We start from the raw sequence: 27,493 nt of genomic DNA, 5'->3' as shown, positions 1-27,493 counted from the left end.
TAATTAAATTATACAGTAAAGCATACTCACATGCAGACACAGACAATCTTACTGATCCACACAAATAGGCTCATTGACAGACAATCTCAATGACACACACAGACAAGGTTACTGGTACACACACAAATTTAGTACAGACAAACTCTGATACACACACAAGCTTACTACAGACAAGCTCACTGTCACACACACACGCTCACTACAGACAAGCTCACTGATGCGCACACACTCTCCCTACAGACAAGCCCATTGACACACACATGCTCCCTACAGAAGAGCTCACTAACACACAGATTCACTACAGACAAGCTCACTGCACACACATGCTCACCACAGACAGGCTCAGACACACCCAGCTCCCTACAGACAAGCTCACTAACACACACACACACACACATGATCCCTACAGACAAGCTCACAAACACACATACAAGCTCACTCACTAACATGCACACACACAAACACAAACACACTAGCAGACGCACACACACAGAAGCTCCCTCACTAGCAGATGCGCAGACACAAAGACATCCACACACACAGAGGCAGACATCCACACACACACACACACACACAGGCAGACAGTCACACACACAGGCAGACAGCCACACACAGGCAGACACATACACACAGGCAGACAGACAGTCTCACACACACAGCAGGCAGTCACACACACACACAGGCAGACAGCCACACACACACACAGGCAGACAGCCACACACACAGGCAGACAGCCACACACACACACACAGGCAGACAGCCACACACACAGGCAGACAGTCACACACACACACACGCAGACAGTCACACACACACAGGCAGTCACACACGCACACACACACAGGCAGACAGTCACACACACACAGGCAGACAGTCACACAAACACACACAGAGTCTTACACACACAGTCAGGCACACACACACACACACACACATGCACACAGGCAGACAGTCACACACACACACACACACACACATGCACACAGGCAGACAGTCACACACACACACAGTCTCACACACACAGGCAGGCAGTCACACACACACACACACACACACACACACACACACAGTCACACACACACACAGAGTCTCACACACACAGGCAGGCAGACAGTCACACACACACACACACACACACACACAGGCAGATAGTCACACACACACAGGCAGTCACACACACACTGACCTGCTTCTTACCTCCACATCCATTGGAGCTCCTGGAGACTGGTTGTTGAGGAAGCAGGTACTCCTTCCTGCTTCCTATGCTGCAGTTACCAGGGTCCCTGCCGCACAGTAAGCTCTGTCCCCACTGCACACTAAGCTCCACCCCTGCCGCACGCCAAGCTCCTCCCCCGCCGGAAATTATTAATTTTTTAAATAATCCGGGCCGGCCATGTGTGAGCTGTGCCTGCCGCCTGGCTCCCCCTGCTCCCATGGGGCCCTGTGCGGCCGCACATCTCACACATGGCCGGCCGGGATTACAGAAGCCTGACCAGTTATGGATAGGGCTGTCAGCCCAGCCCCAGGTACCGTGGCCCACCGGGAAATTTCTTGGTATCCTGGTGGGCCAGTCCGACCCTGCACACACACTATGGGAGGGACAAAAGGAGAGGCCATGAGGAAAGGAAGAAGCGAGACACTGGGTTATTAACTAAATTCTGCATTTTCTTAAATTAAGACTTCCATTTCATATTTTTGGATAAACTTTTTAAAAAATTGGGTTTTATTTTAATATAGTAAAATTTTTAAAAATGTGTAAAACAATATAAAAATCTATAAAAAAATATCCAACATTTCAAATATTGCAATATATGCAAAATTAAATAATTTTACAAGTTTAATATTAAATCCAGGTCTAAATCTAAATGGAAAAACTCCCCCCGCAATGAATGCAGTGTGTGTTAGTGTAATGAATGCAGTGTGTGTGTCAGTGCAATGAATGCAGTGTGTGTGTGTCAGTGTAGTGTATGCAATGTGTGTATCAGTGTAGTGTATGCAGTGTGTGTGTGTCAGTGTAGTGTCCGACAAGAAGGGGAGTGCATTGCACAGCACTTGCCTTCTGCTGGTCACTCCATGTAGCAGGTGGACCGCGGTAGAGGAGTTTCTGTTACCCTTCCCGGTCTGACAGAAAGAGCTCACAGTAAGAGCACAGAACTGCTTCCTGTCACACCAAGTCGGAGAAACGGAAGCTCCTCAACCATGATCTGCCTGCTCGGTACTTCTACATGGAATGAGGCTGAGCAGGCACAGGGCAGGGGACAAAGAAGGGCACAGGAGGGTAGTAAGGCACAGAATAATGGCACAGGAGGGGATAAAGAAGGGCACAATAGGATAGAAGGGAACTAAAGAAGGGCACAGTGGGGACAGAAGAAGGGCACAGAAGTGGGAGGCTTTAGAAGGACATAGAAGGGGAGGGGGAACTGAAGAAGAACACAGTAGAAAAGGGAGGACTGAAGAAGAGCACAAAAGGGGAGAGGGCACAAAGGCAAACAGAGGGACTGAGGGGGCACAAAGAGACACACAGATGGGCTGAAGAGGCACACAGAGATACACAGAGGGGCTGAGGGGGAGGCTACAAAGATACACACAGAGGAGAATGGGAAAAAAAACATGCAGAGGGGAAAGGGAAAAAGAGACACACAAATTGGTTGGGGGAGAAACAGGCACAAAAAGTGGATGGGGGGAAAGAGAGGCCTGCCAACCAGCCACACCAGTCTGCCAGTCACAGACAGCCTGCCTGCCAACCAACCACAGCAGCCAGCCTGCCAGCCACAGCAGTCAGCCAGCAACAGTAAATACGGTGAGACAAGCCAACTTGGGCTGAGTATGTTATATTACTATATTGTGAACAAGGGCCAGAGTGTTAGAGAGACAGTCGAGGAATTATACATGTATACTGCACATGCACAGTATGTAGAATCAGGTCGAAACCGCTGAGTCCCGGTCACTTTTGGTGAACTGAATTGATGTGTTCAAGAAATAAAACACCCGCGGCAACCTGCCGCAAAATGAATTTCTGAACAGTGTGTCACCAACATGAAACGTTTGGAAAGCTCTGGTATATAGTGTAACATAATGTATAGAGGTCAAGGGAAGGTTTTACAGAAAATGCATTTTTCATAGATGTTACAGTGCCATGAGGCAGCTATGTCAGGTGCATTATTAAAATGGTGAGAGGTGCTGCTTGGTCATGTAACTCCCACTAATCACGGGCAGACAAGGACATATGCAACTATGTAACATACATTGATTAGGTCCTCAAACTGCATACAGGATATTTGTGCATTTGAATAAATTTTACGGATGAAGTCCCCGTTTATGTAGTTTTTGAGATTTTTTTCATGGCAGGCTTATGCAATGTGTGATAATAAACTGTAACTAAATTATCTATCCATCTATATATCTCTATATCTATCTATCTATCTATCTATATATATATATATATATATATATATATATCTTTGTACCATATACTGTGCATATGCAAACTAATCTCTCTGTTTCGCTCAGCTAAAGAAACCACATCCTGTAAGAAGAAGTAAGCAGCTAGTTGGTAGGGCTTCCTGGAGCAAGTCTATATAGCATTATCAGAAATCTTTTTTTGGTTTAGAGTTTAGAAAGAAAGCATTATACTTGCCTCTGCATAGACATGCAGTGAAAAAAAAAATACTGTTATGGTATATTTAAACCTACAATGACAAGGACTTATACTATTTCTGGACAGGATCCAACTTTTCATTATTTTTTTTTCTGTATTTGTAATTATTTGTATTATGCATTAGAAAGTGGTGGTAAAGATGAAACATTGTTATAAGTAAAATAACCTGAAAAGGTGTAGCTATTAAAGGAACACTATAGTCACCTAAATTACTTTAGCTAAATACAGCAGTTTTAGTGTATAGATCATTTAGGAGTTAAATCACTTTGCTTCTGTTTATGCAGCCCTAGCCACACCTCCCCTGGCTATGATTGACAGAGCCTGCATGAAAAAAAAATGGTTTCACTTTCAAACAGATGTAATTTACCTTAAATAATTTTATCTCAATCTCTAAATTGAACATACAGGAGGCTCTTGCAGGGTCTAGCAAGCTATTAACATAGCAGGGGATAAGAAAATCATAAATAAACAGAACTTGCAATAAAGAAAGCCTAAATAGGGCTCTCTATACAGGAAGTGTTTATGGAAGGCTGTGCAAGTCACATGCAGGGAGGTGTTACTAGGGTTCATAAACAAAGGGATTTAACTCCTCAATGACAGAGGATTGAGCAGTAAGGCTGCAGGGGTATGTTCTATACACCACAACTGCTTCATTAAGCTAAAGTTGTTCAGGTGACTATAGTGTCCCTTTAATATATTTTCCTCACAAGGAAACCCAAAGAAACTTTGCATAAAAAGAATTGTTTTGAACAAAACACCAGAGGCGGCTCTCTAATTAGGTGATTTAGGCTACCGCCTAAGACCTTGCGCTAACACACCATTAACTCCCTCCACCCACACTGTCAACACCTCCACAACACTGTCACCACCCCCACACACACTGTCACCACTCTCCCACACACTGTCACCCTCCCACACACACTTCCACCCCGTTAACCCTGCCACACACACATTAACCCCTCCTGATCCTGTCATGCTCACCCCCTCCAACCAAACCACACTCACCTTTCCTTGCTCTGCCACACTCACCCTATCACATTAACCCCCCTAATCAGTGCCGGCGCTACCTATTAGGCGGACTAGGCAGCCGCCTAGGGCGTCCCTTGGGAAGGGGCGCCGGCAGGAGCGCCGGCCCCCCTCATGCTGCAGCGGCCCGAGCGCTCTGCAGAGAGCCTCATGCAGCTGCAGCTTTGCCCTGGCTGGTGCATCCATGAGGGTGCACCGCCCGGGCGCAGCATGAGGAGAGGGGCTGACAGGAGGGAAGCGCTCAGCGCTCCCTCCTGTCACTCCCTCACTGTAGCGTGGCCGAGCGCTGTATGGTCCGTGGGTACAGGGAGCATCTGTCTCCTGTATTCGAACGGACTAACAGGAAGTGCACACTGAGTGTGCACTTCCTGTTAGTCCGGCCGGGTACAGGAAACAAAAGCTCCCTGTACCCGTGGACCATACAGAGCTCGGCCACGCTACAATAGAGGTGGGGGGAGAAAGAGAGTGGGGAGGAGGGGGAAGAAAGAGAGTGGGGAGGAGGGATGGGGAGAAAGAGAGTAGGGAGGAGGGAGGGGGGAGAAAGAGAGTGGGGAGGGAGGGAGGGAGGGGGGAGAAAGAGAGTGGGGAGGGAGGGAGGGAGGGGGGAGAAAAAGAGTGGGTAGGGGCAGAAAGAGAGTGGGGAGGGAGGGAGGGAGGGGGGAGAAAGAGAGTGACAAGGGAGGGAGGGGGGAGAAAGTGAGTGACAAGGGAGGGAGGGGGAGAAAGAGAGTGGGGAGGGAGGGGGGAGAAAGAGAGTGGGGAGGGAGGGGGGAGAAAGAGAGTGACAAGGGAGGGAGGGGGAGAAAGAGAGTGACAAGGGAGGGGGGTGAAGAGATTGACAAGGGAGGGGGAAAGAGAGTGACAAGGGAGGGAGGGGGGAAAGAGAGTGACAAGGGAGGGAGGGGGAAATCGAGTGACAAGGGAGGGAGGGGGAAATCGAGTGACAAGGGAGGGAGGGGGAAATCGAGTGACAAGGGAGGGAGGGGGAAGAGAGTGACAAGGGAGGGAGGGAGGGAGAAGGGGGAAAGAGAGTGACAAGGGAGGGGGGAGAAAGAGAGTGACAAGGGAGGGAGGGGGAGAAAGAGAGTGACAGGGAGGGGGGAGAAAGAGAGTGACAAGGGAGGGATGGGGGAGAAAGAGAGTGACAAGGGTGGGGGAGAAAGAGATTGACATCCATCACACACACACACACACACTCATGCAACCCTTACACACACAGAAACACACAATGCATTCCTTACACACACTCAATGCACCCCTTACAGACGCACACACTGCATCCCGTACATACACAGAAACACACCTTGCAGCCCTTACACATACAAACATAGATTCACACAATGCATTCCTTACACACATATCAGGACATCCCCTACACACTCCACCCCCTGTGAACAAACTCATTGGTGGAACATGAAGGTGGACCCTGAGCTGTGTAAAGGGCCCCCAAAAAAGGGAGCTGCTTCCCGTTCTCCCAGAACATTGATTTTTGTGACCACAGTCAGGGCCGCCACCAGAAATTTTGGGGCCCCTGACAAAGCACAAGGTCTGCCCCCCCCCCTCCCCTCCCCGCCCGGCCAGCCTCCCCCCGCAATTAATGCAGTGTGTGTTAGTGTAATGAATGCAGTGTGTGTGTCAGTGCAATGAATGCAGTGTGTGTGTGTCAGTGTAGTGTATGCAGTGTGTGTGTCAGTGTAGTGTATGCAGTGTGTGTGTCAGTGTAGTGGATGCAGTGTGTGTGTGTGTGTCAGTGTTGTGGATGCAGTGTGTGTGTGTCAGTGTAATGGATGCAGTGTGTGTGTCTATGTAGTGGATGCAGTGTGTGTGTGTCAGTGTAGTGGATGCAGTGTGTGTGTCAGTGTAGTGGATGCAGTGTGTGTGTCAGTGTAATGGATGCAGTGTGTGTGTGTGTCAGTGTAGTAGATGCAGTGTGTGTGTCGGTGTAGTGGATGCAGTGTGTGTGTGTGTGTCAGTGTAGTGGATGCAGTGTGTGTGTGTGTCAGTGTAATGGATGCAGTGTGTGTGTGTGTGTCAGTGTAGTGGATGCAGTGTGTGTGTGTGTCAGGGTAGTGGATGCAGTGTGTGTGCCAGTGTAGTGGATGTAGTGTGTGTGTGTGTGTGTGTGTGTAAGTGTAGTGGATGCAGTGTGTGTGTGTCAGTGTAGTGGATGCAGTGTGTGTGTCAGTGTAGTGGATGCAGTGTGTGTGTCAGTGTAGTGGATGCAGTGTGTGTGTGTGTCAGTGTAATGGATGCAGTGTGTGTGTGTGTGTCAGTGTAGTGGATGCTGTGTGTGTGTCAGTGTAGTGGATGCAGTGTGTGTGTGTGTCAGTGTAGTGGATGCAGTGTGTGTGTGTGTCAGTGTAGTGGATGCAGTGTGTGTGTGTGTTTAGTAGTGGATACATGTAAATGTAAAGTTATTCCCACCTCCCTGTTTCTTACCTGGTTCAGGGAGGGGGGAAGATTCTTTGATCCCTGGTGGTCCGGTCTGGTGCCATTGTGCCCCCCTACCCCCCCGGCTCCCTAGGCTTGCAGAGGGGGCCCAGCGGACTGTAGCTGTACTTTACAGCATTTCCTGCTCTCTAACTCCCGCGAGATGTGTCATGCGCGCCGCGCGGTGCGTTGCCATGGAAACGCTCTAACAGCCGCACATCTCGCGGGAGTTAGAGAGCAGGAAATGCTGTAAAGTACAGCTACAGTCCGCTGGGCCCCCTCTGCAAGTCTAGGGAGCCGGGGGGGGGGGGGGGCCCGCGGCTGCACCTATATATAGTGATCATCGATATATATAGGTGCAGAGAGTAATTGTGGGGCCCTGTACTGCCAAAGCAGTCCGGGCCCCCCCAGGACCGTCGGGCCCGTGACAACCGTCACGGTTGTCACCCCCTGATGGCAGCCCTGACCACAGTTACAAACAGCCTCCAGAGATCCTGTTCTACACCAGACCAGTGGTGCCAGACTGCAGCTAGAGCCCATCATCATCCTCATCTGGTTGTAAGTAGGCAATCTAGTATATTATTCGTGGCACTAATCTCTAATTTACCTCACATTAAAGAAACACTATAGTCCCCAGAACCACTGCAGCTTAATGTAGTGGTTCTGGTGTTTATAGCCTGTCCCTGCAGGCCTTTTAATGAAAACACGGCAGCACTGCAGCACTGGCGTTAGTTAACATGGCAGATCATATGGGTGGGGCATTGTGATGTCACATGGGGGGGCGGCAAAGGCAAACTTTACTTTTGCCTAGGGCGGCAAAAATCCTTGCACCGGCCCTGCCCCTAATCCTGTTACACTCACATTTTCTCTCACTGTCATGCTCAACACTCCATGTCACACTATCCTTCAACCGTGCCAAAATCACCCCGAGCCCTGCCACACTCACCTGTCGCCTTAACACCTCTAATCCTGTCACACTCATCCCCCTTACTCTGCCACACTCAGCCTGTCAATTAAACCCCTTAATCCTGTCACATTCATCTTCCCTTGCCCTATCACACTTACTCTTCCAACCATGCCACATTCACCTCAACCATGGGATACTCACCTCCCCAACTATGCCACATTCACCCTGTCACATTGATAATTTAATCCTGTCACACTTATTAGAAACATTTACCCTGTAACACTCCCTCCTCCAACCATGTCACACTTGCCCTCCCTCATTGTATCACACTCACCCCCCAACCCTATCTCATTGACTGACTCGCTCTGCCACACTCACCTTTTCTCTCAATGTCACGCTCACCACTCCTTTTCCTGTCACACTCCATCTTCCAATTGTGCCACACTGACCCTGAACCCTGCCACACTCACCCTGTTGCCTTAACACCTCTAATCCTGTCACAGTTACCCCCTCACTGTGCCACACTCAGCCTGTCAATTAACCCCCTTAACCCTGTCACAGCCATCTGTCCTTGTCCTATCACACTCACTCCTCCAACAATGCCACATTTAGACCAACCCTGTGATACTCACCTCCACAACCATGCCACATTCACCTTGTCACATTAACAATTTATTCCTGTCACACTTACCTCCCCTTACCATGTAACACCAACCATGCCACACTTGCCCCCCCTCATTGTATCACACTCATCCCCCAACCCTGTCTCATGTATTCACACTCACCCTGCCAGTTACCCAGTGGTGTATTTTGGATTTGTGCTGCCCTAGGCATGACAAGAACTCAGGCACCCCCTAATTTACATTTGTCACACCCCTTCCTGTCAAGGTCACACCTCTTCCTTCCTGGTAAAGACTAGCACACACTTTGACTGACAGACACACACTCTAAGATACACTGACATACACACACACTCACTGATTTGACACAATCTGACAGACACACACAATCACTGACTTACTCACAGACACACACTGACAGACACGCACAATGATGCAGGCACACACACACTCACTCACTGACAGACAACCACCAACTCAAAGAGACACACAAACTGACAGGCACACACACACACACACACTCACAGACACACACTGACAGACACACGCAAACACTCAGACACACACATTCACACACTGACAGAAACACACAATCACTCAGACACACAGGCTCCCTCACAGACACACACAGACAGACATACACACACACACACACACACACACTCACAGACACAAACATTCACTAGCAGACACACACAATCATTCAGACACTCACTCATTCGCTCACAAACACACACTACAGACATACACACATTCACTGACAGACACACACTGACAGATATAAGCACACAGACTCACTGACAGACACACACACACACTCCCCCTCCAAAACTCACAGATAATTTTTTTTTATTTTACCTGAAATTCACCCAGCCTCTTTTAGGATAGCTGGGTGGATTTTTTTACCCGGGGTCCAGTGGGGCTGCTGGCCGGGCTGTTTGGGCAGGAAGGCAGGCAGGCAGGTGGGCGGTCAGTTGAGGTCTAGACGCGCTGCAGAGTGATGCCGGGAGCCGGAATGTGACGTCATGGGAGGCAAGGGAGCTGAGCAGGGAGCTGAGCAGGGAGAGCTCATAAATCAGCGCTCCCTCGCCGCCCGCCTGGGGCTCAGCTAGCCGCATGCCCTAAGTCTAACAAGAGATTTTAGGGGCTGCATTTTATTTTCCCCCATGGAAAGTAACGCCCAATGCCTTGTTTGCCTTGCGGCAAATACAGCGCTGCAGCTACCCCTTTACTCACCCTGTCATAGTCATGCCTGAAAACAATCATCAAGCACACAAAGTCATAAAACATTGCCTTGCCATAAACAAAGTGCACAAAGGCCACAGGCAGCCCCCCATATACACAAAGCACCATAAAAGCAACCCTACACACATACAGTACCAGACACAAACATGCACATGCTCACAGTCAGACACATACACAGGTAGACAATGCCAGACTCACTCATAAATTCACACAGCCAGATAAATACACATTGTGACTGTATGTCTGTTTTAAGTCAAAATTTGTGTCTCTGTGCAATAGTGTGTTTGTGTGTGTATGCATGTGCAGTATTTACATTTGCACAGTGCATGATTTCAGCCCCAGATTAAAACCCCTTAAGGACCAAACTTCTGGAATAAAAGGGAATCCTGACATGTCAGACATGTCATGTGTCCTTAAGGGGTTAACTATTTGATTGTTTACTAACCCTAAAAAGATTTGCTGCTCTGAGTTAATCGTAGTCACCCAGACATTGACAGTAGTTACAACACAAAATATTATTATACCTGTGATTCCTCTGTTATATATATTCTCATAATTTAGCCTATGTGAACTAAATTATGCAGTGTAGACCATAAAAAAAGGAAAGATTATATAAGCATAAAACAGAATCAGAACAACAACAAAAAAACTTAAACTCCAGATGCACCTAAATTTCTTCAAAAATGTATAACCACAATATTGGTCAATTAAGGTTATATATCCTTCGATTTTAATAACCTTTTTTTCTTTCCTTCAGTTCATTGACCATACAAGTAAGAATATGGACATAGACCTCTTGTATACTCATGTTCTGCATGCGCTTTATATAGTTAACTGTATCTGCAAAAACATGTACCTCTCTGTATACAATGCTACTTTGCATTGTCAACATGATTACCTTTATTCCTCAGTACCCTGGGAGGCTATAATCATCAATGGGCAATGCAAAGGTAAAGTTGCAAGCAACATATATATTATATGCATATATACATACATATACAATACATGGGGAAACATATATATGATAACATACATGTAAAGGATTATAGAATATGTGGGGAAAACTGACACAATACTTCGCAGAGAACGACACCCCTGACACCACTCCCTTCTGCCTGTGGGAAGCCCACAAATGCGTGATGAGGGGACATTTTATAGCTAAAGGTGCTGCCCTCAAACGAGCAAAAACCGCCAGACTCACCACCCTACTGAATGACATTCGCAAATTAGAGGACACCCACAAGCAATCCCACCTTCCATCAGACGGGGCACAACTGACAGCCCTACGCAGGGAACTTTCCTCCCTCCTCAACACCAATTACCATAGAGCATACACTCACTCCAAGGCGTTCTTCCATACTAACGCAAACAAATGTGGAGCCCTCCTTGCCCGCATGATTGCCAAGAAGAGATCGACAGCATACATCCCCAAAATCAGGGACAAACAGGGTCACCCCCAGAACATGCCACGAGACATGGCCGACACCATACGGACCTATTACGCGGACCTATACTCACTAGAATCACACCTGACAGAGAGGGAACTAACAGAAAAGAAAGCCCGCATAACACACTACCTACAATCACGTATAGGCACCAGTTTGACACAAGAGGCGAGCACGGAACTAGACGAACCCATCACACTTCAAGAACTAACAGGGGCCCTTAAACAAACCAAACAGGGCAAGAGCCCAGGCCCGGATGGGCTCCCGATTAGGTACTATAAATCTTTCCCTGAACTCCTTCTCCCACGCCTTCTGGTAGCCCTCAACGCGATTCGCGACGAGATCCACATTCCGCCGCAGTCCCTGGCGGCGAACATTAGTTTAATCCCTAAGGAGGGGAAAGACCCTGAATTATGTGCCAGTTACCGGCCTATATCTCTGCTCAATTGCGATATCAAACTTTTCACCAAGGTACTATCGCAGAGACTGCAGGCCTACCTCCCGGACCTGATCCACGAGGATCAAGTAGGTTTCACCCCACATCGGGAAGCGAGAGACAATACGACCAGGACACTGGCCCTGATCCACGCTGCTACAATCAGTGACACGGGCCTTCTTCTGCTCTCAACAGATGCAGAGAAGGCCTTTGACAGAATATCATGGGACTTTATGTTCCAAGTGCTAGAGCGGCTGGGGATGGGCCCATCCATGATGTCCTGGATTAGAGCCATCTACTCCACACCAACGGCGCGAGTATGCGTCAACGGAGCCTTCACCGACCCCTTCTCGATAATGAACGGGACTAGACAGGGCTGCCCCCTCTCACCCCTCCTATTTATACTAGCCCTGGAACCATTCTTGACCTCAATCCGCAACAACCCTCTAATACCAGGTCTAGTGGTAGGGAGGAAACGACACTCAGTAGCAGCATACGCTGATGACCTGCTATTCTTTGTCACCGAACCAGAAACCACAATGCCAGCAATACTACAGGAATTCGACACGTACGGGGTACTGTCGAATTTCAAGATCAATCACTCCAAATCTACCATACTCAATATCTCAATACCATCACACACGGCCACAACCCTGAAGCGGGAACTCCCGTTCCAGTGGTCAGGCACATCCCTGCGATACTTAGGGACGAACATCACAAGAGATCTCACCCAGCTCTACGCAGCTAATTTCCAACCGCTACTCGACATCTTCCGAAAGGACTTTCGGGACTGGGAGCAGGTGCGGCTCTCATGGTTCGGGAGAATAGGGGTACTCAAGATGAACATCCTGCCACGGGTGCTGTACCTGTTCCAGGCGGTCCCATGCGCCATCCCGGAAGCCTTTTTTAATTCCCTCAGGTCCATGGCCCTTAAATTCGCCTGGCACAAACTTAAGGCAAGGATAAAACATGACACACTTACGCTACCGAAAGAGAAGGGGGGGCTAGCCTTCCCTGACTTTAAAAGATACTTTTATGCCTCGCATATTCAACGAGTAGTGGAATGGACCAAAACAGGTGTACCCAAACCCTGGAAAGACATAGAATCGGCACAGGTAGGCAAACCCATCTCGATCCTCCCCTGGCTAGACCACCCACAGGGCAGACGACTGGCGGCTCCACACCCCCTAATTAAGGCCACAATGCAAGTCTGGCACAGAATAGCCATCCCACTAACACTCACCACCACTCCATCCCCACTACTTCCACTGACCCACAATGAGAACTTCCCTCCGGGGATGGAACCAAAGACGCTAACTAGACTCTTGACACAGGAGACTCCGAGACTCCACCACGCGACCACCAGTGGACAACTTAAAACCCTCGAAGCAATGACAGGGAATGCACATAACTCATTCATGTTACAGTTTAGGTACCGCCAACTACACATGTTCACGCACACACTATTCCATACACATAACGCCACCAGATCATTGACGGAATTCGAAGACATCTGCATGGACCCAGATCCCCTAGCGAAGGGCATCTCCGTTCTCTATGGTATGCTTATGCAACTGAGGAGAAGGCCACCCCCAAGTTTCATGGGAAAATGGGAAGCAGCACTTAACACCACATTCACAACAGCCCAATGGGACAAGATTTGCACACTCACACTCCACTGCTCTCCGTCGAGCGGGACACAGGAGACAGCCTACAAAACATTGAGCCTATGGTACCGCACCCCGCTCCAAACACACACTTACGACCCCACAACAGACGATACATGCTGGAGGTGCACAAGCCACACAGGAACCTACATCCACATCTGGTGGGAATGTCCAATTATCCAACCCTATTGGGAACACATACACAAAATCATTCAGAGATTTACAGACACCCCACCACCGAAGGACCCTGCAGCACTCCTCCTACACCACACCAAAACCAAAGCATCCGTATACAAGAAATCCCTTACGGTCAGAATCCTCAATGTGGCTAAAAGCCTGATTCCAGTATTCTGGAAAAAACAACACGCTCCCCCGATGGCACACTGGTTCCAACGTATGGAGGAACTCAGAACGCTTGAGGAGCTCACCCTACAGGCAGAGGGGAAATCACAAACGTACCAGACCATCTGGACCCATTGGATCCTAACGACCGGTAAACCAGACTTCCAAGACTTGATACGCTAACAGTCATAGACACGGACGACACTTCCGACACACACCTGGAGACACGACCCCCCCCCTCCCTCCTCCTACATACCTGACCCCCCTGCCCCCCTCCTCCCCCCCCCCCCCCTCCCCCTCCCGGGAACCGGGGAGCGAGGATGCGTGCACTAACTAAGTAAAAGAAATATGCTAGATTGCAAGGCCAGACAGGGACAAGCATAAGAAATCAGGCTCTCCAGGCAGTGGTTGACTACCAAGTGGGGAAAAGTGCTATGTACCAAATCGGTATAGGGGGAGGCGGACACACCGAAGAGATACACTAAGCCCACATAGCAGAGAGATAATGGGGAAGGGGGACTGACTGAAGAAGTAAGTCAGGGACGACATCCCGAGATACCTTTAGTCATCAGCCGAGCCCGACGAACAGAACCCCCTCGACCCCCTCTCCCTCATACCACGAAGAGAAGGGCTCCCACCCATGAACCGGGAGACCCCGGCTACACACCCCTGAAACCCCAGAGTCGGCCAAAACCATAATCACGGCACATGCAAGGGGAAGCCGGAGACACGCTCAGCCCTGTTCCCAGGCAAACTAAAGGGACCTGCGAGTCCACTAATGTAGAAATAAGTATAGTTGATAGGGGTAATGTGTACCCCCAGCATATATATACGTTGCATATTTTTTATTCTCTTTACAGACTGGACCTGCGAGTCCAACATTGTTGAATCTTGATATCCTGATACCTGGACCTGCGTGTCCACACTGTTATTTACGTTTCATGAAACTACATGCAACCCCAAAATACGAATAAAAAGATATTTACAAAAAAAAAGAATATGTGGGGAAAAGGTCTATGACATTGTTTTCTTATCTGTAAATTTATTATTTGGTAAATTATTATGTATTTTTTTTTAAAAGCCCAACCAAAAGTTACATTTTTTTTTCCAATAACCTCTTCACACTGGCACTTATGTATACATGACTGCCAGGCTATACAACCATACCCAGCAATCGTGTATAAGCGATAAGCGTAATTGCAAAATAAATGTGTTTATTTTGCTCAGAGAGCTCACAATGCCGAGGCATAGGGAGCCACGACAATGCAAGCCTCTAAAGATGAATACCGAGACTACCTCTCTGTATCCAACACTGCATGCCTGCCAATAAATATATCTACAGCTCCTTATACACACAAGGAAAACCCTTTTTTTTTTTTTTTTTTTTTTACTAATGGTGTTAGTAAGGGCCTCTTGTTTGAGTTTCATCTAACGCCTCTCAAAGTCTTGAGTCACCCCTGCATAACAAAGTTTTTAAACAATAATCTTAATTTAGGATATATGTGCTATAAACGCAAAGATTCATGTCACCCAAGTGTTCTGAATACGGTGGGTCAGTCTGAGGTTTAGAACTTTGTCCTTTCATCCTGGGCTACTTGTTTGGCATAATGCATCCCAGAAAAACAGAGAAAAAAACCTTACTGCTCAACTTCTGTCTCCATGAAATTGGTATATTATATGGGGTGGCTGCTTTAAGGGTTGTGTTAGCGATGAATCTCACATCAGTGGTGTCATATTAGGGATGAAGGGCTTATTGCCAAAATAGATGTATTAGCATGGTGCACATGCACACCAAGTTAACAAGTGCAAGTGAACAGGCAGTTGTTTGCCAACTGACCATACATATTTTCTTGGCTAAGGTACTACTATTTTTGGATAATTTGCACTTGGTCTACATTACTGCACTCTCTCTAGAAACATACATGCCTATCTCAATCCCTACACTCTCCTTCCCATATGTGGATATGCTGTATATTTTACACTTTCTTGTCTTTTCTGTTCATTTTCCTAATGTTTTTCAGAAATTAAAAAAATGGAACCTGTTAAAATACTAAAATAGTGTCACTCTGTCACTGATGTTTTTAGTCTCATTTTTGGCAAATGTTTAGCACAGTTTACTAAATCTCTTGGAATTTTTCATCTGTCAGTTTAATTCAACCATCACTTTTGACAGTATAAAACGGTATACACCATTTTTGTTAGTGATGCAAATGAGTTATAAATGTTTCCTCCACTATTTCAACCAGAAAAGTGTTGTGCTTCACTTCTCTTCTTCCGACCACTGTAAATTTGGTGGCCGTCTGAAATGGAACTCTCTGTAAAAACTTGCAGCTTTGACTGTAAAGAAAACCAGCATTTTCAGATCACTTTAATACATACTAGACTTGTGCATTTGTTTTTGGACAAATGCAAGGTCCTATGAACTCAAGGCAATTTGTTCAATCTCCAGAATCATAAATGAACAATTTGAATTCTGCATGAAATAAATTAAAGACAAACCTTCACTTTTCAGCTCATATTGTTTCAGAGCACTTGCAGGTTGCATCTTTGTTAAACATCCACATACATTATGTATTGTCTTTCTCTTCCGTCTCTCAATCCAGTCTATCAGTAACAATTTTCAAGCCCCTGAGCTCTCAACCCCTCTTTCCTAATAATTAAAATGATATCTTTAATCAGGACTCACTTGTATTTCTCTTTCTCTCTCCTTTCTTGTTAGCAGGCAAAATCTGGCTTTTGAGTATAGCGTAGGACTGAGAAAGTGGTAGATGTAGTGAGGGTAGCAGGAAGGGGATGTGATGCAGTTAGTATTATGCTGAGATGCTAGCGAGACTGAAGCCGCAGTAACATTTGCACAGTGCATGATTTCAGCCTCAGATTAACTATTTGATTATTTACCAACCCTAAACAGAAATGCTGCTCTGAGTTAATAGTAGTCACCCAGACATTGACAGTAGTTATAACACAAAAGATTATTGTACCTGTGATTCCTCTGTTATATATATTCTCATAATTTAGCCTATGTGGACTAAATTATGCAGGGTAGTCCATAAAAAAGGAAGGATTACATAAGCATAAAACTGAATCTGAACAAAAAATAGCTTAAACTTTATATGCCCCTAAATTTGTTATCACATTTAAAACCACAAAATTGCTTAATTAAGGTTATATCCTGTATAGAATGCACTTCGATTTTAATAACCTTCTTTTCTTTCCTTCAGTTCATTGACCATACAAGTAAGAAATGGACATAGACCTCTAAATTTCATCTACCATTTTAGTGCCCAGTCCCCCAATCTATCTAAATCCCTCTGCTCACTTTTTTTTTTACTTTACAAAGTTTTGTGTCATCTGCAAACACGGATACATGGTTTTCAATGCCTATTTCAAGATCATTTATAAATATGTTAAATAGAAGAGGTCCCAAAACAGAACCCTGAGGGACACCACTTACCACTTTTGACCAGCCTAAATTTTTTTTTACCACAGCTCGTTGTACTCTATCCTTAAACCAATGTTCTACCCAAGAACAAGAATATTCATCTACACCAATTTCTTTTAGTTTGAAGACTAACCTATTGTGAGGAAACGTATCAAATGCCTTGGCAAAATCCAAGTAGATCGCATCCACTGCAACACCTTAATATATACTTCTACTTATGTCTTTGTAGAATTCAATTAGGTTAGTTTGACATGACCGATGTTTCATAAAACCACGCTGATTATTGCTAATAACAAAGTTCTTCCCAATGAATTACTGAATATTATCCCTTAATAGCCCTTCAAATATTTTCCCAGTCACAGAAGTTAAGCTCACATTTAGTCTATCTGTTTTTGTGCTCCAGTGGGTGATCGGTAGCACTGGGGATTGTTGAGTTTATATAGAAAAAACAATTCATACCTCATTTGTACTTTATTTGACTGCAGCAGCAGAGTGTCTGCTCTAATTTTACTTTTTTTATAGCAAAAAGGTGTGGACAAAGGGGTGTGGGATTGGATAACAAAATACTATTGTTATTTTAGGGACTATAGTTTTTTTTAACAGCAACAGAATGTGCAAGATTCCAATTTCCACTTCTTAAAGGAACAATCCCACCCCCTTTAAAAACTTAGCTAATTGAGGTGGTTACGGGGACAGGAGTATATGGATGTCATCCCATGTTCAGAGATTAACTCAATTTAACCCTTAAATTGGTTCCATTGGTACTTGAAACATCTGCTTCCTCACTTCCTTCCTCCCAGCATTAGTAGGATTTGCCAGGTGGCAGATAATAGATCGATAGGACCAGCAGATGCTCTCAGCCTATCATCTGCCACCTACTGAAAGACATAGTATGCACTATTTCTCTTAATGGAGGATTGTGTGATTCCACCCTAGGGAGAAGTCTTAGAACTGCTGAGATCATCAGCAGAATGCAGTTTGGGATAAGGCAGTTAAATGGGTGCCCTAATGTTTTTTTAAAATAACATTTAGCTATTTTATATTAAATTAAGCCAAGTTTTTGTATGTTGTGGAACGCTCTATCAGTTATAATTATAAATTAAACGGATAGCAGTCTGATCAGATTATAACAACATACCACAATTGTGAAGAGCCGCCAAACCTTTGGACACCCATATACGGCCGTATCCGGCAACACATCATATTGATGCCATTAAAATTCTTAAAGAAGGTAGGATCCTCCTTCTGCTATGATTCATTTGTCCAGGTATATCATCGATTGCGGCACTACTACTATTTTAGATAGATTAGGCTTGCATTAACAGCTGAGGTGCACTCGAAGGCACAGTACAGAGACTCTTTAACAGTGCTGCAATTGTATTCTTATTTTTCCTTGCTCACACACTATTTCGTTAGACTAGTAGCAATGGCTTATTCTTGAAGCCCAGGTGCCCTTGAAGGCACGGGAAAGCGTCATTACTTCTGGTGTTTGGGAAAATATCACAATTGTGGTATGTTGTTATAATCTGATCAGACTACTGGGAAATAGTGACACTTTTTGTTACCACCAGGGGAGAACTGAGGGCGGACTGAGCACTCGGGCAAATCAGTCATGTACCGAGGCGGCCCACCCGCGATGCTGTAAGTAATGCAAGTAATTGCTCAGCTGGGGAGTTCAACAAGCTCCCCAGCCAGCCTGCACACAGCAAGGGGCCCTCACGCCCCCCCCCCCTGTGTAAGAAAATGAAATAGTTAACTTTTCTTGTCCATATGTATTTTATGCTTAGATAAGGTTTATTGCTGACTGAAAGGATATGAAACAGTTAAAACTCTTTTTGCTCTGTATGCTTTAAAATAATGTATGACATAATTATAGTGATGTCGCGAACATAAAATTTTCGGTTCGCGAACGGCGAACGCGAACTTCCGCAAATGTTCGCAAACGGGCGAACCGTCATAGACTTCAAAGGGCAGGCAAATTTTAAAACCCACAGGGACTCTTTCTGGCCACAATAGTGATGGAAAAGTTGTTTCAAGGGGACTAACACCTGGACTGTGGCATGCCGAAGGGGGATCCATGGCAAAACTCCCATGGAAAATTACATAGTTGATGCAGAGTCTGGTTTTAATCCATAAAGGGCAGAAATCACCTAACATTCCTAAATTGTTTGGAATAACGTGCTTTAAAACATCAGGTATGATGTTGTATCGATCAGGTAGTGTAAGGGTTACACCCGCTTCACAGTGACAGACCAAACTCCCCGTTTAACGCACCGCAAACAACCGCAAACAGTCCATTTGCACAACCGCAAACTCCCCATTTGCACAAGGTTGGATACCAAGCTAGCCATGTCCCGTTCCTTGTCCTCACTGATGTCATTGAAGGTCTCTCTTCCTGCACCCAGGAAGTGAGAGATGGAAAAAGATGCTTGGTCGGTCCTCCTACTTCAAATTTGGGGCACTGCGCGTGCAATCTAACGTGCCACCAGAAAGGAGTAGTGTGTTAAGTAGTACTATTCTTATCAGTTTAATCCCTGTTACGTCCCCTATCAGGGGACGTGTATATAAGGCATCGATTTTAGGAAGCGGGAGATGGAAAAAGATGCTTGGTCGGTCCTCCTACTTCAAATTTGGGGCACTGCGCGTGCAATCTAATGTGCCACCAGATAGGAGTGGTGTGTTAAGTAGTACTATTCTTATCAGTTTAATCCCTGTTACGTCCCCTATCAGGGGATGTGTATATAAGGCATAAATTTTAGGAAGCGGGAGATGGAAAAAGATGCTTAGTTGGTCCTCCTACTTCAAATTTGGGGAACTGCGCGTGCAATCTAATGTGCCACCAGATAGGAGTGGTGTGTTAAGTAGTCCCCCTCATCAGGCCTTTTTTAGTCGAATGTATCGCCCACTATCAGTCCCTTCGGGATCCATCCCTCATTCATCTTAATAAAGGTGAGGTAATCTAGACTTTTTTGACCTAGGCGACTTCTCTTCTCAGTGACAATACCTCCTGCTACACTGAGGGTCCTTTCTGACAGGACACTTGAAGCGGGGCAGGCCAGAAGTTCTATTGCAAATTGGGATAGCTCAGGCCACAGGTCAAGCCTGCACAACCAGTAGTCAAGGGGTTCATCGCTCCTCAGAGTGTCGATATCTGCAGTTAAGGCGAGGTAGTCTGCTACCTGTCGGTCGAGTCGTTCTCTGAGGGTGGACCCCGAAGGGCTGTGGCGATGCGTAGGACTTAAAAAGCTCCGCATGTCCTCCATCAACCAAACATCTGTAAAGCGTCCTATCCTTGCTGGCGTGGTCGTGGGAGGAGGAGGATTACTTTCACCTCTTCCCCTGTTAGATTCCCATTGTGCTGTGACATCACCCTTATACGCTGTGTAAAGCATACTTTTTAATCGATTTTGGAACTGCTGCATCCTTTCCGACTTGCCGTAATTCGGTAACATTTCAGGCACTTTCTGCTTATACCGGGGGTCTAGTAGCGTGGACACCCAGTACAGGTCGTTCTCCTTCAGCCTTTTTATACGAGGGTCCCTCAACAGGTACGACAGCATGAAAGACTCCATTTGCACAAGGTTGGATGCCGAGCTACTCATGTCCTGTTCCTCGTCCTCAGTGATCTCTCTGAAGGTATGTTCTCCCCCCCAGCCACGTACAACACCACGGGTACCAGATAGGTGACAACGAGCACCCTGGGATGCCTGTTGTGGTTGGTCTTCCTCCTCCTCTTCAAAGCCACATTCCTCCTCTGACTCCTCTTCCTCACAATCCTCTTCCAGCGTTGCCGCAGGTCCAGCAAGCGATGCTGATAAAGCTGTTTCTGGTGGTGATGGTGACCACAACTCTTCCTCGTCACGCTCATCTACGGCTTGATCCAGCACTCTTCGCAGGGCACGCTCCAGGAAGAAAACAAATGGTATGATGTCGCTGATGGTGCCTTCGGTGCGACTGACTAGGTTTGTCACCTCCTCAAAAGGACGCATGAGCCTACAGGCATTGCACATGAGCGTCCAGTAACGTGGCAAAAAAATTCCCAGCTCCGCAGAGGCTGTCCTAGCACCCCGGTCATACAAATACTCGTTAACGGCTTTATCTTGTTGAAGCAGGCGGTCGAACATTAGGAGTGTTGAATTCCAACGTGTCGGGCTGTCGCAAATCAAGCGCCTCACTGGCATGTTGTTTCGCCGCTGGATTTCGGAAAAGTGCGCCATGGCCGTGTAGGAACGCCTGAAATGGCCACACACCTTCCTGGCCTGCTTAAGGACGTCCTGTAAGCCTGGGTACTTATGCATAAAGCGTTGTACGATCAGATTACACACATGTGCCATGCACGGCACATGTGTCAACTTGCACAAATGCAATGCCGCCAACAAATTTCTTCCGTTGTCACAAACCACTTTGCCGATCTCCAGTTGGTGCGGAGTCAGCCACTGATCCCCCTGTGCGTTCAGGGCGGACAGGAATGCTGGTTCGGTGTGACTCTCTGCTTTCAGGCAAGTCAACCCCAAGACAGCGTGACACTGCTGTATCCGGGATGTGGAACAGTACCTGGGGAGCTGGGGCAGCAGCAGATGAGGACTCAGCCGAGGAGGTAATGGAAGAGGATGGAGTAGGAGGAGTAGAGGAGGTGGCAGCAGGCCTGCCTGCAAGTCGTGGCGGTATCACCAACTCCTCTGCAGAGCCACGCATTCCATGCTTGGCAGCCGTCAGCAGGTTTACCCAATGTGCAGTGTAGGTGATATACCTGCCCTGACCATGCTTTGCAGACCAGGTATCAGTGGTCAGATGGACCCTTGCCCCAACACTGTGTGCCAGACATGCCATTACTTCCTTTTGCACAATCGAGTACAGGTTGGGGATTGCCTTTTGTGCAAAGAAATTTCATCCGGGTACCTTCCACTGCGGTGTCCCAATAGCTACAAATTTTTTGAACGCCTCAGACTCCACCAGCTTGTATGGTAAAAGCTGGCGGGCTAAGAGTTCAGTCAAGCCAGCTGTCAGACGCCAGTGCAAGGGGGTGACTTTGTGACATTGGCTTCTTACGCTCAAACATGTCCTTGACAGACACCTGACTGTGGGCAGATGAGCAGGAACTGCTCAAGGCGAGAGATGGAGGGGCAGATGGTTGAGAGGGGACAAGGAGGACAGCAGTGGTTAACGTGGCTGAAGATGCTGGACCAGGAGGAGGATGGCGGCTTTGAGTTTGTGTGCTGCTTGTACTCATGTGTTGATCCCATAGGCGTTTGTGATGTGCGATCATGTGCCTTCGCAAAGCAGTTGTACCTAGGTGGGTGTTGGACTTCCCACAACTCAGTTTCTTTTGGCACAGGTTGCAAATGGCATCGCTGTTGTCAGAGGCAGACACACACAAAAAAATGCCACACTGCTGAGCTCTGCAATGACGGCATTCTGGTGGTGGCAACAGCATGCGTTGATTGGCGTGCTGTCTGGCTGACCCCGGGTGCCGATGCATGCTGTCTGACTGTGCCACTAGCTCCTTGCGATGACCTCCCCCTGCTTCCAACTCGTCTCCTCCTCCTCCTCTCTGTCTCCTCATCTGAACTTTCCCCCTGTTCTTCTTCTCTTCTAGCGGGCACCCACGTGACATCCACGGACGCATTGTCATCATCAACTGCTTCACTTGTATCTGACAACTCAGCAAAGGAAGCAGCAGTGAGTACAACATCATCATCATCACACCGTACGTGTGTAATGCTTCCTGACTGAGACATATCCCTGTTATCTACATCCTCTGGCAATAATGGTTGTGCATCACTCATTTCTTCCAACTGATGTGTAAATAACTCCTCTGACATACCAAGTGAAGTGGCTGTGGTGCTAGTGTTGGTGGTGGCGGCAGGCGGGTGAGTGGAAACTTGAGAGGTGCCCGAAGCTAAGCTGGAGGAGGATGGTGCGTCGAGGTTCCGAGCGGAAGCTGTAGAAGATTGGGTGTCCTGTGTTAGCCAGTCAACTACGTCCTCAGAACTTTTCAAGTTCAGGGTATGTGGCCTCTGAACACTGAGCATTATTCTAGGGCCAAAGGGAATCACAGCACCATGACCACGACGGCCCCTGCGGGGTGGCCTGCCTCTGCCTGTCATTTTTTTTTCAGATTAGTGGTACTATGCTTGCAAGCTACTGTGACAACAGATAAGAGTGGCACTGGTGTGACACTGTGCCCTGGCAGGCCCTGAAACACACACTTGTGAAGGAAACTGACTGCAATTATATTACAGTCCAAAAAGTTTAGTTTTTTTTAAATGCAAGCTATTCGGACACCAGATATGAGTGAGTGGTGGCACTGGGCAGGCCCTGAAACGCACACTCGTGAAGGAAACTGACTGCTATTATATTACAGTCAAAAAAGTTTAGTTTTTTTTAAATGCAAGCTATTGTGACACCAGTGAGTGAGTGGTGGTACTGGGCAGACCCTGAAACGCACACTAGTGAAGGAAACTGACTGCTATTATATTACAGTCAAAAAAGTTTAGTTTTTTTTAAATGCAAGCTATTGTGACACCAGTGAGTGAGTGGTGGCACTGGGCAAGTGGGCACAGTATATGCTGTGAGCCTGACACACAGGCTGGCAGGCAGGCAACTGCAATTACATTACACAGAAAAAAAAACTGTAGACTGATGTTCTAGCCCTAAAACTGGCTTTTTGGGGTGCTGTCCTTACAACAGAGATCAGATGAGTCCTTCAGGACTGTAGTGGACACTGAATACACTAGCCTAGCTATCAATTTCCCTATCAAATCAGCAGCAGCTACACTGTCCCTACTCTCACTAAGAATGCAGCTTCACAATGAATGCAAAATGGACGCTGTCCAGGAGGTGGGAGGGTCTGCTGCTGATTGGCTGGAATGTGTCTGGGTCAGGGTCAACGTTTACTCAATGATGACGAATAGGGGGTGGACTGAACAGCGCATGTGTTCGCCGTCCGTGGCGAACGCGAACAAGTGATGTTCGCCAGGAACTATTCACCAGCGAACAGTTCGGGACATCACTACATAATTATGCTAACTGTGACAATTAAGGTGTTCCTTCTAGAGGATGTGCGACATTGCCCATTCCGATTTCAGGATGTTCTTGCCCAGACTCTATTCAAATGCTTATCTTTTTATTGTCAGACTAGTATGTACTATAAGCTACAAGGAAACTATAAATCTTACTGTTTGTACGACAGATCCCACGGCTTATGTAAGAAACTGTGTATAAAAGTCAGCTCTGAAATATACTCATTTGAGAAATCTTGTCAAAGCATCCTGTTGTCTGTGTATTTAATGCTGACAAAGATTCTCCGTCAACGTTGGAGTTTTATACTGAGACAAAAGAGGCACTTCATTAGTATTTAAAAGTTAATTCCCCATATGGGATTAATTGTGTAGAACACCAATCAGCACATCTTCCCTGCCCTGTGTGTTTGTTGCAAAGGGTCTATACTGTAAACATTATTTATGTTTGAAAATAACAGAGCAACATTTACATGTTCAGTGGTCCAACACATGCTTTATTTTGTGCTGTAAAATAACCTTTTTATTGCTACAAATGATCCAGTGTAATAACTACTGCATATGTTTTGTGTCTTCTATGTCTCACATTATGTGTTATTTTAAATGGTGGTATATAGCCTGGATCAGAAATCATGGACAAAGGTTTCTACCTGTTTTACTAAGGCTCTTGGAGACTGACCGGTCTAAGGTTTGCCATGCCTTTTAAACATGGTATAGTATCATTTTTTTTTTTTTTAAAGTCTCTGAGAGTTCTGAATGATTATGGTGAAACCATGTCTGTGTAATCTGGTCCAGATGTTTGTTCAATTTCTATAAGATTTAAGTTGATGCAGCATCATCTCAGATTAGTTAATGGAAGTTTTATACAAATATAAATAGTATGATTTTATATAACTGCCACCTTACTTGTACATTGAGGAAGAGAATACAGAAATTAATTTATAATGCAGAACAGAAACAATTGGAAATTCTCCTCTCTGCCACTGGAGGGTATCAACCCATCTTTAACACTGGGCCTTAGGAATTACCACATGGGAATCGAGGTGAAGAAATTAATGAAAGTCCTGCAGGGAATGACTAGCACCCCTGAAAATACCATGTGGAAGTTTCTCTGTCCTGATAAGATTTTATAGATAAGATGAGCAAATTAATTTGCTCAAAGAGGGGAAATGTAAGAAAATGAAATAGTTAACTTTTCTTGTCCATATGTATTTTATGCTTAGATAAGGTTTATAATCATTATTGCTGACTGAAAGGATATGAAACAGTAAAAACTATTTTTGCTTTGTATGCTTTAAAATAATGTATGACATAATTATGCTAACTGTGACAATTAAGGTCTTTCTTCTAGAGGATGTGCGACATTGCCCATTCCGATTTCAGGATGTTCTTGCCCAGACTCTATTCAAATGCTTATCTTTCTATTGTCAGACTAGTATGTACTATTAGCTACAAGGAAACTATAAATTTTACTGTTTGTACGACAGATCCCACGGCTTATGTAAGAAACTGTGTATAAAAGTCAGCTCTGAAATATACTCATCTGAGAAATCTTGACAAAGCATCCTGTTGTCCATGTCTTTAATGCTGACAATGATTCTCCATCAACATTGATTTTGGTGACCGAGGGATCGAGAACCGAGGGGAGTTGAGTCCATTACAGCAATAACCCTTTCACCCTGCATCTACCTAAGAGCTTTCTACCTTTATTAAATCACGCTTCAGTGGCAGTCCCAGCGTAGCACACTGAGGGGCAGCTAATGAAGTCTTCTCAAAGTGTGCCTATCTCTAGGAGGGAGAAATAGACCTAGCATGCAGGCATTCTTCGGTCTGTATATTGTTTCACTATTGATACTGTAGAGACAGGTTACATCTTATACATCCGTAGAACAGGACTATTTGTAAAACACTCATTCCCGGTTAGTTCTATCAGCCTGACACAGAACCGATTATTGTTCTTAGATTCAATATACACACGTTTTTGAAATTAGATTCTGTGTCAACTATTTCTATATACACACTTGTTTTTAGATACATTATGTGTTTGTCTTTTTTTATATTTTTTCTATGCATTCGTACTGACACTCAGGTCTACATGAGATTTATACCTCAGACTCAGTATCTATGCTATTTTTTCCATGTGTATGTGGTAGTAATTGACTAATGATCAATTATTTCACGCTTTATCTCTACATACTTTTAGTACATACCTATTAAACGTTAAGTCTTAACTTATACAGTGATCCTGTGGTCAGGGCACTTGTTCTAGTTTTGTACTTGGAGATTTCATATTTTATCTTCTATATATATGTAACTCCTTGTTTACAATGGACACATTTTTTTTTTTTTACAAAATGAAAGTGTAACGGACCGTTTTGCTCACCAGAGGTTTAAAAACGTTTAGGCGATATTCCCCTTTCCAGATGCACAGGCAGCTACTGTAAGCACCAATCTCCCGAACTGCAAACTACACGAATCCTGGAAACAGCTGAACAGGGAAAACCATACGAAAGCAGTCAGCATACAATCCAATTCCCCCAATAACGAGACGACACTTTGTTTGGAGGGTTAAGCAGAATCTGACTGTACTGGCACATACAGCCTCTTTTATTCCCAATCCACAAACATAGTACAGCCCACAGGGTTTTACAGAACAACCAATCAATCCGTATAATACACACAGACACTCAAAATACTCCCCTCTGCCTTTGATATGATTACTGAACACAATGGGTAATCTCATTATCACAGGCAGAGGAATACAGTTTATTAAAACATATCACAGGGACCCCAAAACATGCAATAACCCCATATAAAGTATATCCTCAGAACCGGGGGATCTGGGTGAACCACATATCCAAAATTCCCCCAGATCTGTTCAGTAGTTTGGAAGATACAGTTTAATGCAGATTATGCAGAACATATACAGATTATATAAAAAATAATTACTGTATAATGTGTCCCCTGTTGTATAGGTTAAAACTACTGCACGATGTCGTTGTGTACCAAATACCGGCGAGATCGCACCATGTAGAAAAGTCACAACAGTGTCTGTGAGTTAAAATGGCCGCCATCCATTGTTCTCACCATTTCCTTCTGATACATGAAATGGCGGCCACCCAGTAACTCCACAGTATGTCCCCAGATGGTTCCTAAAGGGCCAGTAGCAGCATAATACAATACAACACAACATGCCCAAATCAGTTATTTCAAGGGCCAAACCTCCCAGGGACCATAATCACAGGGCAAAAGGCTG

The 27,493-nt window shown here is 45.8% G+C and overlaps 1 protein-coding gene across 1 annotated transcript in view; it reads right to left on the bottom strand.

The window, feature by feature from the left end:
- The window catches only part of PTPRCAP (protein tyrosine phosphatase receptor type C associated protein), a 51,765-nt gene extending 25,122 nt beyond the window's left edge, over positions 1 to 26,643 (bottom strand). Inside the window, exon 1 of the mRNA XM_063434985.1 lies at positions 26,621 to 26,643. The gene's annotated coding sequence lies outside the window, so the exon portion shown is untranslated. The remainder of the gene's footprint in view (positions 1 to 26,620) is intronic.
- Positions 26,644 to 27,493: the final 850 nt, after the last annotated feature.

Source organism: Pelobates fuscus, chromosome 10, assembly GCF_036172605.1.
Source record: "Pelobates fuscus isolate aPelFus1 chromosome 10, aPelFus1.pri, whole genome shotgun sequence".
In the NCBI taxonomy this organism is placed as follows: domain Eukaryota; kingdom Metazoa; phylum Chordata; class Amphibia; order Anura; family Pelobatidae; genus Pelobates; species Pelobates fuscus.
This window is presented reverse-complemented; position numbering and strand designations above follow the sequence as displayed.